Genomic DNA, 18,104 nt, shown 5'->3' on the forward strand with positions numbered 1-18,104 from the left:
CATAGGTGGTTTAAGAGGCCGTGTGGGAGCCCTGGCAAGGTAGCTCTGTTGGTTAGTGCATTCCCCCAAAATTTCAAGGTTGCACATACAAGAATCAACCAATGAATACATAAATAAGTGTAACAATAAGTGGATGTTTCTCAAAATCAATAAATTATTATGATTGTTTTTTTGTTTTGTTTTGTTTTGTTTTTAAAAACGGCTGTGTGGGAGGATACTAGAAGATGGCTGCTAAGTAGCTAGATGTTACACTCACCACCTCCCAGGGCCAAACTGGAATTACAGCTAAAATGTAGAGCACTCTACCTGAGTAACCAACAGGGACCAGCTGATGAAGTCTTAGAGCCAGGGATTTATAGGAGCCACACTGAGACAGGTAGAAAGGAGGAGAGGTGAACAGGACTGGCCCTGCTCCCACTGGTGGCCGCTGAGGTTCCTGAGGAATATCTCAGCTGCCAAGGCTCCCCCTGAGGAGTGTGGAGTTTCAGCCCCACACAGGGATCCCCGGCTCAGAGCACCAGAGCCTGGAAGAAGAACTCACATAACATCTGGCTGTGAAAATCAGCAGGTACTCTGCCCACCAGGGAGAGACATGGGCTGCTTCTTAAAGTGCCAACACACAAAATCTCGTTCACAGCCACTCACCCTGGGCTCTGGCGGAGGGAGAGAGTCACATGAGAAGAGGCTCTGGGGAGAGAGCTGAAGGGACAGCCACCAGTATTCCTGGCTGAGTCCTTCTCCCACACCACAGGTACCATCTTTCTTGGGTGGTACATGCCCATCCCAAGGGCATCAGCCTGGAGGAATGCAATAGCCCCACCCTCTGTACTCCCTCTCACGCCACCCTGCAGAGCTGGCATCTAGCTGAGGAGTCAGCTGCTGGGCCGGGGTGTAGATGTCCGAGCAGATTCAGGCAGTGTCAGCAACTGAGTTGTGTGGTTTGGGGTGGGGGCCATTCCCCCCACTTTCTCGTGAAGCTGACTGGTACCCCCCCCCCTTATAGGCGATCCTCTAGCTCCACTCACTGGGGTCCCAGAAGCCCCCACCCTCCACACTCTGGGTGGCTCCTCCTTGCCGATGTCTAAGAAGATTCTGGGACAGAATGAGTGGTGTGGCTCTGTAGCATCCATCTTATATAAAAACTGCTGTCTAAAAATTTTAACCCTGCTATTTTGGTTTCTGTAAATGCTTGCTTGCTTAAAGGATAAGGAAAATAAGACTACTCCCATTTCAGAGAAGCCATTAAGCCTTCCGCAGATGAAGTTATCAGTGCTGGCACCAGGCCAAGCCTTTGGTTGAGGTCTCAAAGCCCCAGCACATGGGGGCTCTTTAAGAACTTGCAAAGGGGACTGGAAAACCCCATGTTTGGGGGACAAAGAGGGTAAAAAGGTATAAATACAGGAAACTGCTGTCCCCTCCTAACTCCTCCCAGCAGCCCTGCCCTGCGGAGATGGGGCTCCCAGCAGAAGGTGGGACAGAATGAGTTGTGTGGCTCGAGGATGCGAGACATTTTCCCCTTGCACGCCCAGCGGATAGAGGCCTCCTTTCACACAACCAGATCGTGGTCTACTTGGGCCTGATCAACTCTGCTGGTCTATCCTGATGACTCCCTGAGATCCTGCCCCACACAAAGGTGTGCAAGCACCCAGCGGGTGGCAGCTGGGTTTGGTCTACCCTGGGGCATTTGCTGAGTGGCCTCAGATCCAGCACTGGCACTGTGTGATCTGGCGAACACCACTCACCCCTACCTGATGACTCACTGAGAACCTACCTCATGTCACTCAAGTACCACTGGAGGCTCTTTCAGTGACTGACCTAGCAGATAGCTGGCAGGAAGAGGCAGATCTTGGGGGGCCGTAGACTTTTTGTGGACCCGCCCCCAGGCCTGGCGCTGGTAAAAGCCAGCTTTGGGGCACTACTTCCCACACACATCCAGGCCAAGCAGAAGCAGGCACAAACTGTGATTTGCTCTGTATCTCCAAACACATTGCTCTAGGCCAGTCACAGGCAGCACCTAAACAGCGATGAGCAGCCCCTAAAAGTTTGGGGTGATGTTTTAGGAAGAGTGGGAGGATGGCTGCTGGCGGTCTCCACCATGGTCTGCTCATATGTACGTGGTGGCGAGAGGGCATCACTAATATATATGTCTTATAACAATATTGTCTTTGCAAAGACCTGGATGGCTGAGAGAAAAGCGAGGAACAGAGACCCGCTGCTGGCGTCTGGCACTGGTCCCAATCGCTCAGTGCTGGCAGTGGGTGCAAGAGTAGCTGCCAGCCCCAATTGCCCCTGAAGGCTTCTCCACCTCCCGCTGTTCCTGAGGGGCAATTGGGGCAGCAGCTGCCACTCACACCCACTGAGGGTACTGGCCCCACTTGTACCTGCTGCAGGCACCAGCCCCAATCTCTCCACACCTTTAGTGGGTGTGGGCGGGGCTGGCACTGTCAGCCTGTGGGAGCGGTGGCTGCAGGAGAGGGGCTGCTGGCAGACAGAGACCAGGGCTGCAGTGGGAGGGGCTTGGTGGGGGCATGGAGGATGGCCCAAGACCTGCCCCTATGCCCACCACAGCCTCATGGCCCACAGTTCCTTTCAAGGTGCACAAATTCATGCACTGAGCCCCTAGTGTGTATATATTATAAAAATTGATTATCTGTCTTCTTTTTAGCAAACCAAGATCAGTCTTTCAGTTGACCTGTCTTCCTGGTGGGTGGGGGCAGGCCTGGGATGGGGAAGCTCCTTTTCTTTCTGCCCCCTCTGGGGGTGGCCCCAAGATCTTTGTGGGTGATGGTGATGTCCCAACACCTCCCTGAGGTTGTCTGGCAGCCTCTCCCCCTGGTACTCAAAATCTGGCGTGCCCCTTGATTCCAGAACCCCTTCTTGGGCCTCAGGTCCATTGGGCACACAGCCCCCAGTGCTTCGAATCCTAAAGCGCCTGTGGTTCTAGAATTCCTCCCTCAGCTGCTGGGGTGATGGCCCCCTCCTTTCCACCCCACCCCCCCCACTACCAAGGAGGGAGGGAAGAGAGAAAGAGGGAGGACTGGGTCTCCCCTCCGAATCTCAAGGAGGGAAGGAATGGGAGGCAGGAGCCAAGAGGGGCTCAGACCATGGTGAGGCCAAAGCCACACGGAGACTTGTTCTTTCGTGATTCAGAAAGGCCCGGAGGGCCAGCCTCCGCGGCAGGGGCGGGAGCGTCTTCTCCAGCGGGGCACCCACGATCCAGTTGCTGTCCTCGGAGCCTTTGAAGAGGAGGTTGGCCCTGGGCAAGTCCAGCTGGTACCCGAAGGAGACACTTGTGTCTTGCATCCTTGTGCTGGCCTCAGACTCCTCGCCTACCTGCAGCTGGTCACCGGCTTTGTGGTAGTTTGTCGTGTGCATGCCCACCTAGCCCAACGTTACTGTTGCCAACCAGTTGTTCAATGTGTGTTTCCAGCTAGAGACAGGACAGTACCCTCCTCCCCAGGCCGCCGGGGGGGACCAGTGCCAGACATGGCGTGATGCTCTGGAGGAAGTGGGCCTCGAGGATTCCTGAACCCACCAGGACGATTGGGTTCCCGAGCGGGACAGCTGCTAAGTCAGAACCCGGGTCCTCCCGTCCACCTGCCAGTTCACAAACTTGGACTGCGGGGTCTGGATGGCCATCTTGGACCTGAGGCCGGGGCCCAGCTGGGGAGTGGCCTGAGCACTGAGGCCGCCACTATGGTCCATGTCACCCACCCACACGGGGGATGCCTCTGTGGGACTCAGCTGCTTTGTCCCCACGTGCGTGACCCCGAAGTGGTAGCTGGACGCCCCGATTGTGCTGAGGGCTGCTGTGTGGTTCTCCTGGAAATGGCTCCGCAACCCTTTGTTGACTGTGAGCTTGGCACCTTCCACCTGGAGAGGAAACAGCTCCTGGCACTTGCGGTGGCGCTCGGCAGGCGGCCCAGGGTGGGAAGCTGCCACAGGCCCCATCGTCCCTGGTCCCTGCTGCGCTGGTGCCTACAGTCCCGGTCCGTTCTGAACCTCGACCCTCCCCGGCCCAGGCGATCAGGCTGCAGCAAAGTGAAGCTGGAGGAGAAGGTGGAGACAGCAGCGGTCCCAGGAGGGCAGGCGGTGGCAGCGGTGCCCTGCGGGCGGGGAGCTAGCGGCCCACACTTCCCAATGGTCGCTGGCTGCACCGCCTGTTCCCGCCCCGCTGCGTGCCCAGCCCGGGCCCCACACGCAACAGAACGCACAGCTGCCCCTGCTGCCTTTCTGACAAACAAAGGAACACAGGCCCTGACCGGTTTGGCTCAGTGGATAGAGTATCAGCCTGCGGACTCAAGGTCCCGGGTTCAATTCCGGTCAAGGGCATGTACTTTGGTTGCGGGCACATCCCCTGTGGGGGGTGTGGAGGAGGCAGCTGATCGATGTTTCTAACTCTATCCCTTTCCCTTCCTCTCTGTAAAAAAAATCAATAAAATATGTATTTTGAAAAAGAAACATAAGTTTAAAAGTTATTTGCTAGGACGGATGTGTGTCGGGCACTTGTGATATATCAGAAAACAAGACAGACACCCTTTCTTCTCTGTCCTCACACCCAATCAAGACCATGTCTTTCCCTCCTAACTTTTATTTTTATTTATTTATTTTCAATGAGGATTTTTATTTATTTGTTTATATTTTTTTTGTTAATCCTCACTCGAGGATATCTTTCCATTGACTTTTAGGGGGAGTGGAAGAGAGAGGGAAAGACAGAGAGAAACATTGATGTGAGAGAAACCCATCGATTGGTTGCCTCCTGCAGGAGCCCTGACCAGGGTCCAGGCCGGGAGGAGCCTGCAACCAATCTATGTGCCCTTAACTGGAATTGAATCTGGGACCCTTTGGTCTGCAGGCCGCCGCTTTATCCACTGAGCCAAACCAGGTAGGGGGCCCCTAACTTTTAAAAGAAGTAAACCAAAGCAACCAGAAAATCTAGAAGAATAGTATACAAACACACTGATATCCTCCACCTAGATTTAACAATTGTTATTATTTTGACACTTTTGTTTGTATCTTGACAGATAGATGATATAGAATAGATATAGATGATAGATGATATGATATGATGAGAGAGAAATAGAAAAAGAAAGAAAGACAGAGGATGAGGAAGAGGAGGAGGAAAAGAAGGAAGAGAAGGAGAAAAAGAGTGGGGAACATTTTCTTCTAAGCCATTTATTTATTTATTTTAAATATATATTTTTATTGATTTCAGAGAGGAAGGAGGCAGGGGTTAGTGGGGGAGAGAAATATCAATGATGAGAGAAGATCATTGATCAGCTGCCTTCTGCACACTACACACTAGGGATTGAGCCTGCAGGTACCATTATGATAAATTTTAATTTATAAATTAGGCACAGTAAGAGATTAACAACAATCACCAATAATAAATAGAACAATTATAACAATATACTGCAATAAAAGTTATGTGAGTGTGATCTCTTGTACTGTACTCACTTTTTCATTTAAGGGGAGGACTGTATGGCTTCTCTTTGGCATATCGGAATTGCCAGCATCACGAGTCTTGTTCTTTGGGGCCAGTATTAAGTAAAATAAGTGTGGCTGGAACACCAGCACTGATACCGAGACAGTGGACCTGGTAGTTGAGATAGATGGTTACTGAGTGACTAGCAGGTGGAGAGAGAATACAGCGTGGAGGTGCTGGACAAAGGGTGACTCACATTCCAGATAGGGTGGTGCAAAAGTTCACCACATCATTCAGAACATAACACAATTTAAAACTTATGCACTGCTTATTTCTGCAATTTTCCATTTAATATTTCAGACCATGGTTGACCACAGATAACTGAAACTGCATAAAGTGAAACTGCTGATAAGGGGGGATTACTATACTTCAGAATGCATCTCCTCAAGATAATATATCAGGGCTGGAAGAGAAAAAGTAATGCATTTTTTTTTTAAGCTATTCTGGGTCATTAAGGGAGACTCTGTGTTCTGGCCACAGAATTGCAAGGACAAGATAGATTGGAAGTCAGGTAGTCATGGAATCGGCAGTTTTAACCTGGACCTGATTTTATAACTTGCCCAACAAAATGCCACCCACATTCCTAAGGCCCAGAAGTATCGTTCAGCTCATTTCTGACTAAAGCATGTTAGGCTTGAGAGTTTCTTATCAAGCTAGATTTGGTGGATAAAAAAAAAAATGTCCAACTAGCTACATCTATGTAGCTTGTACTCCCTGCCCCTTTAAATTCTTATCCTGGATTAAGAATAATTTTTCACACCAGGCAACTGGCTGATCATGTGCTACATATATCTGATCCCTTTGAGTATCTAAAGCACCATATTATTGTCACAATAGGAAGAAAACATCCTTGCTCTCCCCCTCTGCCGCCATCATGTCTCTGGGTAGCAGGAGAAATTAGCAATATATTTACGATCACTCTGTGGATGTAGGCTCATTTCAGGGCATTGATTTGATACAAATTCTACATCTGTCCTCAATTCAATTGGTTTCCAGTGTAGCTTTTCTATAATTACATCACGGATTTTGTCAAATATTGCCTATATTTGTATTTAGTGTACAGTATTGTGTTTTCAAAATTGATTCTAGATTTAGCCCAACATTTTGGAATATATTTTTCTGTATAAAAATTGGTTCAGAAAAAATAACATTTTGAGATTTAAAAAAACATCTTATAGTTATTCTAATATAGATTTTAGTCACATTTATATTCTGTAGTGTTCAATGATTCCCCTACATTACAAACTCAAGGAACAGGTAAAATTGCTTTGCCCACTGCCACCTAAGCAATGTGGAACATTACAAATAATAGGTATTCACAAACAAGAGTCTGGTGGTATGGCTCCAAAATTAGGAAGGACATTACGACCAGCCTGTATAGGAAGAGCCTGACTGATTTTTTCCAAGCAATGCATTTTCATCAAAGCTCATACATATTCAGTGAAATAAATAGAAGGCCAATGAATTCAATGAACTGCCACTGAAACCTAAACATAGCTTTCCTAGCATCTGTTTGTGGGAATTATGCAAAATACTTAGCGAAATGTGTTTTCACTGCAATCCTATGTTTGTTTCCCAACCAGTGAATTTTCACTTAAACCAATATGTTTACCTCAGACCCATGTGCGTGCATTTATTGGAACTGAAATACAGTTACAGACACAGGCAATGTGTCGACAGAGGCCAAACCAATGCATTTTGATTCAACTCAGCCAATTTCCCACCACATGTATTCTGATTCTCTGGGGACATGAAGCCCCTCTAATGATAAATGCATGAGGCCGAGAGCGAAGGCAGGAGAAATGATGTCCTGGATTGCAGGGAAATGGCACGGAGCAGCAGCTCTCTTAAAACCTTGTTGCCCAAGTGTTCCCTGTGGACCAGGGAGCTGGTGAGAAAGGCAGGCTCTCAGGCCCACCCGAGACCCACTGTTTCAGTAACTGCTCTTAAGATCTCCACGTAACTCATTTGAACACTATCATTTGAGAAGCTCTGTGTTACAACAAACTCTTAAATGTCCTTAGGTTGATACTCAAATTTTTCTGAGACAAGCAATTTTTCCAGTGGATGGACAATCTGGTAAAACAGAGTTTAAAACCAGCTTGCTTGCTTTTTATTGCACACCATACATGAATACATGTTCTTCTTTAAGACTCAAACAATTAAAAGTCTGTAGAGCAGTGTCTCAAGTGAGAAACAAAGGGCCAAGACGAAACTCTGTTTAAGAATGCAAATTCAGCCCTAGCCACGAACTGAAGGGTCCTGGGCACATACCTTAGTTGCAGATTCCCTTCCCTGGTCAGGGTGTATGTAGGAGGCAATCAACCAATGTGACTCTCTCACATCGATGTTTCTCTTTGTCTCTTCCTCTCCCTTCTACTCTCTAAAAATAAAAGAGAAAAAAAAGAGAAAAATACAGCACATACAATAATGCACAATATATAATACTTGGTCATAATAAATGCATATGTTACAGTTTGTTAAAAAAACACACAAATTCACAAGTTAAGATATTTCAGGTTGCATAAATGAGTCTCCAATCTTCTTTGGGTGGTAGTCTATATTGCAGAATGTACAAAAAGTAGAGTCAAGAACAGCTGAATACAGTGCAGGTCTATGGAGGACAACTTTTTTGCCTCCTCACAACATGCTCCCCAGGTGGTGACCCAAGCAGGCTTTCTGCTTCCGGGTCGAGTTATTTTAGTCATCCACCTTCAGTCTGGCAGACTTAACTTTTAAACTCAGCCACAAAGGTTACCTTATGAATGTTGAAATGATTCAGAACAGAAGTTCTTTTCTGGATCTTAAAACCCATTACATAAACTTTCATTTGACCTTTTAATGATAACCAATGCAATAAATTATTAAATGTCATTAAGCTTGGAAATGATAAATTAAAATCAATTTACTGAGGATTCTGAGTCAATATTCCAGCAAGAAGTCTTGGTCTCCTACTTTCCAATTCTGTTGTGCACATTGCCACAGAGATATTTTGAATTTCAGCAAAGAGAAAGGACGCTTTTGAAAAGGTGACATACCAGAGTTATCTTGAATTCTTGTGGTTCTCAATAATTGCTACTTTGTTGTTTAAATTTTGTTCAAAATTGTTTATTAAAAGGATCTTGCTGGGGAGGAGCCTGCAACCAAACAAAATTATTTATTAAAGGAACACAGTTTGGTATCTGTTGGTTTGTGCTAGTTGATCAGGCTGATGTCTTTAGCATGATATGATACACATCCACATGTAAATTTTTAAAAATATCTTTTTAGAGATAGAAGAAGGGAGAGAGAAGGAGTGATAGAAATATTGATGAGAGAGGAACATAATCAATCTGCTGCCTCCTGCACATCCCCCACTGGGGATCAAGCCCACAAGCTGGACATGTGCCCTGACCGGGAATGGAACTGTGACCCCCTGGTTCATCATACACCTGTAATTTTTAAAAACTAAGTGAGGTAAAAGCCTAGCATTAGCACTTTTTTTAGGTTAAGAAATACAGTTTATTCCTGAAACGAATGTATCTTCAAATGGAAGGGTTTTTTTTTTTAATGTGAGTTTTAAATAATTTTCAGTGCCCAAGAATGTTCTCTATAAAACATAACAAAATGCATAACAATAATGGTTCAATTGAAAATAGTTATCTTGAGATAGGATTTGATTTGCAATTCTAAATACCCTATGACTTGGGTAACAAAATTTACTGAGATTTGGTCAACTATAACTTGTCATGTGGCTTGAATATAGTATAATTTAGAAAGTGTTTATACTCACTACATGTTTCACTTATTACATCTTCCCATATCTATATTATTTAAAATAAACACTCTTAATTTTATTAAAAGTGACACTCACAGGAAATGGAAATTATGTCATATAACTATAATTGACAGGAAGGTTAAAGGTGATATTAAAGGTGATGTTATGTTTTTAAAGGAGTTCTTAGTAAAACAATAACTAAATAACCTGTTCATATTGTTTATGCTAGTATTTCTTTTAAATATATTTTATTGATTTTTTACATAGAGGAAGAGAGAGGGATAGAGAGCTAGAAACATCGATGAGAGAGAAACATCGACCAGCTGCCTCCTGCACACCTCCTACCGGGGATGTGCCCGCAACTGAGGTACATGCCCTTGACTGGAATCAAACCTGGGACCCTTCAGTCCGCAAGCCGACACTCTATCCACTGAGCCAAACCGGTTTCGGCTATGCTAGTATTTCCAGAATTTATTTTTCCATGTAACTTTCCCCCCCGCCCCCCCCTCCCCCCCACAAAAAAATTCTCACTAATGCTCCAAGAATGGCTGAATTAGGGACTGTGTGGTCAAAGAACACACCGCCTTAGGGAAAGACAGTCCAGGACAACAATGGGTCATGGTTAAATATTTGATGTGAGCCTGAGGCACATACTGTTCTTGTGATGTGGGCTAACCATGTGAATAAATCACATGGGATATTATAGCCACTCCATGTTCTGTGTAAGGACTGAAGAGCAAGGCGTCAGATTTCTATGTTCATAGCAGCAGTTTAGAAGAACTAAAAGAGCCTGGATCTTGAAGTTCAACTCCTGACCTTGAGGTTGTTTGAGATGAACTTAATTAAATTTTCTGAGCCTGGTTCCTCCCTCATGTCCTGGGGATAATTTTATCCTTCCTTTAAGCATTGTTGTGAGAACACGGTGAAATAAGGCATTCAGTAGATGGTAGCTGTTATTAATATTACAATAATGTTTCATAATAGGTAGGCTATAAGGTATTTTGCAAATATATCTCAAATCTAAATTAGAACCAATTAATTCTCTTTGCCTTGTTTTTTATTCCTTGTAGCATTTACTACTATCTAGCATGCTACATATTTATTGTTTATTATTCATCATCTGTCTCCCTAACTAGAATGTAGGCTTCTTGAAGGTGGCAGTATTGCACATAGTAAGCACTCAATATATATTTGCTGAATTAAATGATCACTACTAAAAGCCCTCATGTATTGAGTGTTATTATGTGCCATGCTTTTTACTAGGTATTTAGCATATACATTTATATTGTATCATTTAATATTTATATTAACCCTAAAAGATGGCTATTATCCCCATTTTAAAAAGTGAGAACTGAAAGTGAAATTAAATAACTTGCCTCAAATTACACTCTAGAAAGTGACAGAATCAAAATCTCAATTTACATTTTAAGTATTCACTTACTGTATTAGTTTCCTAGCACTGCTGTAACAAATCACCACACTCTTGGTGGCTTAAATTAGCAATTTCTTATCTCACAGTTCTGGAGACCAGAAGTCTGACATAAGTATCCCTGGGCTGAGATCATGGTGTTGGCAGAGCAAAGCCTCCGCCTGAGGCTCCGGGTCCTTCCAGCTTCTGGTGACTGCCAGCATTCCTTGGCTTGTGGCTGCACCATCTAATCTCTACCCTGGTGATCACATTGCCACTTTCTTTTATATGTAAAATCTCCGTCTTACAAGGGCATTTTGATTATATTTTAAGGTCCATATGGATAATCCAGGATAATCTTTCCACTGAAAAATTTTTAATCACATCTGCAAACTCCTTTTGTGCATGTAAGGTCACATTCACAGGTTTCAGAGGTTGGGATGTGGTTGTCTTTTTAAGAGCCATCAGTCTACCATTCTTGTATCCTTAAAAAATGACTTTGCATTAAAGTCCCAGTCCCAGGTCCAAGACAAAGACTGCTCACTAGGACAGGAATGCCAGTTACAACACTCAGGCCCAAGAGGTGAGGGGAAACTTTACAAGATGCAATCATTTCCCCTCTGGGTCTAGGGGAATATAGTCTAGGCCTAAGTACAGGAAAAACTGGACAGGTCAGATGCCAGGAAGGTACAAAAATAAATGCTCATTTGTCACAGAGACAGCGATTTGTCTCTGTGATCCCCTGAAAACAGAAAAAAGAGAGAAGGAGACAGCCTGAGAATTTGCTTTCATTAAGTAATCAAGCCTAGAATCACCAATAATAGGAAAACCTATGCAGTATCCTTAACAAAAAAAATATTAGTAAATCATGTAGAAACCATCAGAGAAATCCAGATTATGGGACTTCATATCTTGGACTCTTCAAAATATTTCAGTGCCATGAAAAAAAAAAAAAAATCTGACACTGTTCTAGATTAAAAGACACAGCAGCTAAGTGTATTATTTGATCCTTAACTGGGCCCTGGATTGTGCTATTTTGTTTTTTTAAAAAGATATTACAGTCTGGCCAGTGTGGCTCAGTGGTTGAGCATCAAACTGTGAAGCAGGAGGCCACAGTTCAATTCCTGATCAGGGCATATGCCCACGTTTTGTGAGATGTGCGGGAGGCAGCCAATCCCCAGTGTGAGATGTGCGGGAGGCAGCCAATCAGTCATTCTCTCTCACCATTGATGCTTCTATCTCTATCCCTCACCTTTCCTCTCTGAAATCAATAAAAATATATTTTTAAAAATTAAAAAGCTATCAAAGTACTTAGGGGTGGAGCATCCAGGTGCTCACCAGTAAATTTAAATGAAGGGCATGTGGATGTTAAGTGTACTATTCTCCAACTTTTCTGTAGGTTCTGAAGTTTCTTCCAAATTGAAATGAAAGAGAGAGAGAGAGAGAGAGAGAGAGAGAGAGAGAGAGAGAGAGAGAGAGAGAGAGAAACACAAAATTGCTTTATGGTGACCTTGTGCCTTGGTGGTGCTGATCATGCCTGGGGGGTGAGGAGACTACTGCACAGACTTGCACAAAAGGTGACAAGAACGTGTATTGCTGCGTTCTGTCTTCGGACTGCCCTCGTTTCAGTGATAATCAGGAAACAAACAGCGTGCGAGACTCACTGGGTCTCCAGGGCTGCCATTCTTATTATACCAGTCTCCAAAACGTAGCCATGATGTGGACCAATATAAATAATTTGTGGTTCTCTATTATCTGTGGTTGTTCTCCTCTATTGAGGTGGATAATAAAGCACTAATTATCGGTTTAACTGCTTTTGTGAGCATTTATTCATTTAATACATTTGCAGTGAGCGCCTACAAATGGCCTGTTATAGACACAGGGGTTATAGACACAGACAAGATATCGTACTTACCATCATGGAGATAATGTTCTAGGTAATCTAGATAACATTAAAACACTTGAAAATTCTAGAAAGAGTGAATCTACTTACTCCTGCTCTTCAATTTACTCTCATCATGTCTAGCTGAACATGTTTAGAACACTATATCCACACTCTTGTTTAAATCCCTTTCACTAATAAGTTGCTCAGTAACTGTCAGTTTATTTGTGGAACTCTAAGTCATCTGAATGGACCAGATGGCCAATGGAATAAGTATAGCTAGAAGAGAGAAAACTTCTCAAATCCGAGTCTTGGGTACTCCAGGGATATAAGGAGGAATCAACAAAAGAAACTACACTGAGCCCCCATGCCGAAACCAGTTTGGCTCAGTGGATAGAGCGTCGGTCTTCGGACTGAATGGTCCTGGGTTCGATTCCGGTCAAGGGCATGTACCTTGGTTGGGGGCACATCCCTAGCGGGGTGTGTGCAGGGGGCAGCTGATCGATGTTTCTCTCTCATGGATGTTTCTAGCTCTCTATTCTTCTCTCTTCCTCTCTGTAAAAACTCAATAAAATATATTTAAAAAAAATTTTTTTAAAAGAGCCCCCAGAGCAGTAGGAGAAATTTCAGGTAAATGTGGTGTCCTGGAAACCAAGCAAAGTACATTTTTAAAGGAAGATAGATAGATCAATAGATAGAATGGATCAATGGTAGCCTTATCACAAATTTTCTCTGTTGCTCAAGCTGGTGGATGAGAGTTTATTAATTGCAAGCAAAAGAGTTGTGATTATAGAATGAAGTAGTTCTAGAACATAGCAGTTGATTAAGAAATAATAGCAGCCATTTCTAGCTCTGGGAAAGGTTTTGTTTTTGTGTGTGTTTGTTGTTGTTTTAGTTAATTGACCAGAATTGAATCATATGTCAGCTGGATGAAGAACAATGTCAGAAGGGGTATTATAGAGAGAGCAAATCTGGGCCGAGCTTTGAATTGGGTGGTCAGAGGCGCTTGAGGGCCCTGTCTGCTTTGGTTGTGTGTGTGTGTGTGTGTGTGTGTGTGTGTGTGTTTGTTGGTGGAAGGAAGTGCCAGAAGATTGCATTTACTTGCCTTTGGCTCCACCTGGTGGGACTCACCCTTGCAGGATCCAGGTACAAAACCAAGGAGAAAAGATTTAATACACAAAATACTGCAGGTAATACTTATTAGTATTTAAAGGAAAAACATTTTAGGACTGACCCTTTTTTGTAAACTGTCTTTAAACCAAGAAAAGGCCTGCCAACTCAAAAGCAGTTTTCAATGTAGTGTTGTTATTGTATTATTTGTCTTCTGAAAGTATGGGTTTACACCCCCTGCTCATTCTTACAGCAAGTTTTGCTGAATAAACTTCTCTTCAGACACTTCCTGAGTCCCCTTTGTTCCAGTCATGGATGCAGCATATTTGTGACCTCAGCACTGCTCATCTATCTGTCCAGTAACCTCTTTACCCACATCCTGCAACCCTCCACAAACACACACATACCTGACGTCTGACCTTTACCTGTCAGCCCCAAACCCACCTTCTCATTGCACTGTGATGCTGGGATTTGGAACTTCACAAGCTAGTTCTCCTTTGCCAGCTGGTTTTAGCTTACATTCTGAGCATAGAAGACCATGGGGGAAGACTGAAGGCAGGAGGAGGGTGGGGGAGAAAAGCCTTTTTGTTTGTTTGTTTGTGTGTTGTCCAAAAAGTGGTACTTCACCCATAGCAGCAGCATTCCATTTTCTTCAGCATTCCCAGACTGGCCTCCTCTAAAATGTACCCGCAGCCAGGCAGGGCTATGCTCCCTCTGAAGGCTCTAGGGGAGAATCCTTCCCCGCCTCTTCCCAGCTTCTGGTGTCAGCAAATCCTTGGCATTCCTTGGCTTGTGGAAGCATCACTCCTATTTCTGCCTGTGTCTTCACATGGCATTCATGTGTCTTGTGTCTTCACCTGGCCTTCTCATCTGGACAGCAGTCATTGTAATTAAGGGCCCACTCTAATTCACTTAGACTTCATCTTAACTTGATGACATCTGCAAAGATCCTATTCCCAAATAAGGTCACATTCACAGATTCTAGGTGGATATGAATTTTGGGAGGAACACTATTCTTCCACCAAGCTTCTTGTGTTTATTTTCTGGTTTTGGGTAAACTTGTTTCCTTTCTTCCTTCCTTCCTTCCTTCCTTCCTTCCTTCCTTCCTTCCTTCCTTCCTTCCTTCCTTCCTTCCTTCCTTCCTCTTTCAGTCCTCCAATGCCTGTGGTATCATTTCCCTTTCTTGAATTCTTTCTGTTGAAATATATTACGTATTATGTTGTTTCTTCTTTCCTGATTTGACCCTGAATGATAGAGTACTTACTACCAGGAGTGGTTCCAGAAAACACAATAAAAAATGAGGTTCTTGGCTCTATCTGGTTTGGCTCAGTGGATAGAGTGCTGGTCTGCAGGCTGAAGGGTTCCAGGTTCAATTCTGGTTAAGGGCATATGCTTTGGTTATAGGCTTTCAATCCCCAGTAGGTGGTGTGCAGGAGGTAGCCAGTCAATGATTCTCTTTCACCATTGATGTTTCTCTCTCTCTATCCCTCTCTCTTCCTCTCTGAAGTCAATCCTATATAATTAAGATGTAATATGGAAATGGTCATTACACCATGAAGTGTAAAGACCGACAGTGTAATGACTGGATCACAGATCAGCAGGAAGGTGGGGCAGTGAGCTACAAATGGACAGTGGAGAGCTACAGGAGGGGGAAGGGCAGCAAGCTAGGAGGTGGTGGGACAAGGGATGGCGGGGGGAGTTACAGGAGGGCAGGGGAGCATGTGAAGAGCTACTGGAGGTTGGCAGTGAGCTACTGGCAAGCTACTGATGCATGGATTCATGAGCAGGGCTACTAGTATATATATATATAAACTAGAGGCCTGTTGCACGATATTCGTGCAGGAATAGTCCTTCCTTCCCCTGGCTTCACTCCTGGCCTCCAGGGAGCCTGCAAATATTCTCTCCTGGTGGAGCACTGCTCCTGTATCTCCCTCTCCTACCCTCTCCCCCTCATAGCAGGCATCCCACCCCTCCTGGCTGCTCCATGTCTGCATATGCAAATTAACCGGCCAACTTTATTGGGTTGATTTACATACTCACACCTGATTGGCTGTGGGTATAGTGGAGGTACAGTCAATTTTCATGTTTGTTTATTATTAGGTAAGATGAGATTCTCGGATTAGCTTGGAAACCTCCCTTGCCTTGAACACAGTGCTAAGTTCCTTGCAAATCAGAATGCCAGTAATCCACGCTATGCTATGGCTTCATAATTAGTTATATTATCACCTCTTGTGATTGTGATACAATGCCTAATGAAACAAGTGTGGGAGACCAAGTAGCTGCTGCACTGGATAGATTATTAGCCATGATCTCTAAAAGGACTATATGCTGGCCAAAACCAGTTTGGCTCAGTGGATAGAGCGTCTGCCTGCGGACTGAAAGGTCCCAGGTTCAATTCCAGACAAGGGCATGTACCTTGGTTGTGGGCACATCCCCAGTGAAGGGTGCAGGAGACAGCTGATTGATGTTTCTCTCTCATTGATGTTTTTAACTCTCTATCCCTCTCCCTTCCTCTGTAAAAATCAATAAAAATATATATTAAAAAAAAGACTATATGCTGATGTCTTAGTTTTCTTCTGCTAAATAACAAAGAACCACATACTTAGCAGTTTAAAACAAGACTCATTTATTTGCTCCGGATTCTGTAGGTCAGAAGTTCTGACATGGCATAGTTGGAATCTCTGATCACAAGATTAAAAATAAAGATGTAAACTAGGAGCCATCTTCAGCTCTTGTAGTCCACCCACATTCCTTACCACATGGCCCCTTCTGGCTTTAAACCAGGAATTGAGAATCTCCTTTACATCGAATTCTTCTCATGCTTCAAATCTCTGGCTCCCTCTTTCTCTGACTTCTAGACCCAGATTTAGAAGGCTGATACAATTAGGCCAGGCCCACTTAGATGATGTTCTTTTGGATAAGCTGAGTGTTAACTGATTAGTATCCTTAATTACATCTGTAACATTCTTTTGGCATCAGGATACTGATATCCCATCATATTCTCAGGTTCCACCCACATTCAAGGGGAGGAAATTACATAAAGAACATACAAAAAGGGGTGGGGATCTTAGGGGCTATGTTAGAATTTTGCCAACCACAGATGGAGTGACTATTTCTGACATCCCTAAAGAGCTTTCAGGGGTTAAAAAAGACAGCCTCAGACCACTGACCACTGACCACTCAGCTCAAGTCAGAATGAGAGAACCAGAGTATATCTAAGGCAACTCCTCCAAAAATATCTCCTCTCTCTTTGCAGCTATAAGTAGACATCAATGAAAATAAGATTAATTGTGTGAATGGTGGAATTACAATGTAAATTGACTTCAGAGATTGCCAGATCTCTTGTATAAAAGAGCATTGATTGACAGCTGAGCACTTTGAATCCTCAAGTCTTTTTGCCAGCAGAAGCAACACTTCCTCGTATGTGTGGAGATAAGTTATTACAAGGTTCCCTGGCTTGGAAACCTTGTAATAACTTTACCCGAGGCCGTTACTTTTTGCAAGAAGATGCTCATTCTCTCCAGTATCCACTTCTTCACTCCTTTGTGCATTTAGACCTCTAATTGGAGTTAGAGCTCAGCATGTTTTATGGAGGAAAGCCCAAAGTGCACCCTGGAAAGAAATGGCTTAAACTTCCACCAAATCCAAGGCTTCACTATGTACATTGGTAGAAACATGGGAAATATGTTTGGAACTGGATTCTAAGAATGTTAGAGTAAACTATGGCATGCCCTTAGTCAACTTATGAAATGGGCGCACTTAGTGGGGTTTCTGGATTCAGCATGTTAGCTTGAGCATCTGAGAGTGGTTTTAACAATTTAATTGATTAGTTGTGTAAATTTTGGATTTAATGGTAGTCTATATTCAATAAATCAAGATGCCAAAATATTCCTATGTATTACAGAAGAAAGAATTTAAACAAAGGCTAAGAGAGAAAGAAATGTTGGAATGATCAGGAGGTTGATCATGTGCCACCACATCCCCTTCCCTAAGCACACACCCCGGAGGGCCCAGAGAACACTCCCTTCACTGTGTGCTTTACTACAGACTGTGGAAGGTCTCAGTGTCACTTCACCTACACAGTTACCTACTTTACTTATGTGACTACGCAGGAACATGTGGCTCCTGAACCAGGAAAAACAGCCCTTTGTTGATAAATAGTCAGGGCAACATTACAGCATCAGTGCCCACTCCTCCGTCCTGCAATGAGAGCTGATGGAAACGTCCTGTGTGCTCACAGGTTATACCCTCCTTACAAAGATTGGAGGTCAACAGAGTTTCTCTTTGTAGAGAGAGGAGAGTCAGTCTTCTCCCCTCCCCAAAGGAGAGAAAAAACCTTTTACTCCTTTGAGACTCGACAAAAAGAGCCTGGAGTTCTCACCCTCACCTTTTGGAATGGAATATGTTTTTCCAAGGACCTTATCTATCATCTATCTATCATCTATCTATCTATCTATCTATC

At 44.1% G+C, this 18,104-nt stretch overlaps 1 pseudogene across 1 annotated transcript; it reads right to left on the reverse strand.

Moving 5' to 3' along the window:
- Positions 1-3,097: 3,097 nt before the first annotated feature.
- LOC311617431 (mitochondrial import receptor subunit TOM40 homolog) lies at positions 3,098-5,499 on the reverse strand (annotated as a pseudogene). The gene is made up of 2 exons: positions 5,458-5,499; positions 3,098-4,233 (listed from the first exon to the last, which is right to left on the reverse strand). The product of its transcript is annotated as a mitochondrial import receptor subunit TOM40 homolog (transcript).
- Between the last annotated feature and the right edge of the window lie 12,605 nt (positions 5,500-18,104).

This window comes from Pipistrellus hanaki (genome assembly GCF_964339955.1).
Source record: "Pipistrellus hanaki genome assembly, chromosome: 2".
NCBI classification, from domain to species: domain Eukaryota; kingdom Metazoa; phylum Chordata; class Mammalia; order Chiroptera; family Vespertilionidae; genus Pipistrellus; species Pipistrellus hanaki.